The following is a 1,549-nucleotide window of genomic DNA, read 5'->3' on the forward strand; positions in this document are numbered from 1 at the left end:
CTTAATTTTCTAAACCAATTTTGTTTTGCAGTGGAATAAACACACCCTTCTCAAAGACATACAAAATTAGCTGAAAAAATAAGGGTCTTTATCTGTAAAAAGATGCATTAGGGACATGATAGCTGTGTTCAAGTGACTTGTTAGAAGGAATTAGACATCTGTTTGGTGCCAGAGGGCAAAACTAGGAACTACTGGTTATAAAGTTACAAAGAAGCAACTTTAGATTTGGTAATGGGAAAAAACCTTAAAGAGTTCTCTCCAAAAATGAATAGGCTATCGTGGGAAGTAGTGTAAAACCTTTTCTCAATGGAGGGCAAGCAGAAGCAAAGGGACCAGTTGTTTATATTAGGGAGAAGATTCCCTTCTGGGCATGAAACTGACTAGATGGCTGCTGAAGTCCTGTCCAACAAACTGTGTGATGTTTTATTAACCTGTTAATGTGGGAAATACTATAGTAGGCACAAGGAGAGGCAAAAATGAACTTATCCCGGTTCTTAAGGATCGGACTTTTACTGGAAGGCACAAATGTCTACAAGTATAAAAAATTAATAAAATAAGACAATCGGAAGAGTTTAATACATATGGGATAGAGAAGACTTATATAGTGCCATTTGGGCTTTAAAACAAATAAGGGAGTTTGAGAGACAAAAATGATAAAAAGATGGGGGATGGAGGGAGAAGCAATTGTCAAGGTTGTGTAGCAGTAATTCAGCTTAGCTAGAACACAATATTTTTTTCACAATAAGTTGTTCAAATGTACACATAAAATGTATGTTTGAGTCAATAAAACATGAACTCTTCACTGAGCACTAATGTATTCTTAACCTTAATGTAATCTTTTCCTATAGTAATTTCTGCTACATCTATAGTTTCTCCATTACAGAGAATTTTCACAGAAATAATAACTGTGTTGTAATGGAAAGAACACTGAACTCTTAATTCAGAACACTACCATTTAATAATTGTTTTTAACTTTGTAGCAAGTCATTTAAACTTCCTGATCCTTTACTCATCTACAAAATGCGGATATCTGCATTACCAATTTTTGGGGGTTGTCAAAATGCTCCTCTATATACAATACATACCAATACATACCTTCTGTTTGAACTGTATATGTCATAAGCCCCATTTAGCTTGAAGGTGGAATCATTCTTATTTTAGTACTATAACCTTCTTCAAAAGGAGTATATAGTATGAATTTTAATGTTGTATATTATTCAGATGACAGGACAATGATTGAGATGCTAAACCTAAAAAGTCTACAAGCCACTGGCTTCTTGCTCCTATTATTATCTCTACTTAATTCTTCCTTCTGTAATTTCAGATAAGCTCATCAAGCTGCAAAGATTCAAGATTGACTTATAAGATACCAAACCATTGGGTCACATGAGTGAAACAATCTAGAACCTATTATGACTTCAATAATTATTGGTCATAAATCCAAAACAGGAGGTAGAAGGAAAAACACTCTTCTAGGCTACATTCACATAACATATTGCTATTGGATATATGATTGAAAGTAGCAAACTTCAATAAATTCAAGACAGTT

This window comes from Antechinus flavipes, chromosome 2, assembly GCF_016432865.1.
Source record: "Antechinus flavipes isolate AdamAnt ecotype Samford, QLD, Australia chromosome 2, AdamAnt_v2, whole genome shotgun sequence".
In the NCBI taxonomy this organism is placed as follows: Eukaryota; Metazoa; Chordata; class Mammalia; order Dasyuromorphia; family Dasyuridae; genus Antechinus; species Antechinus flavipes.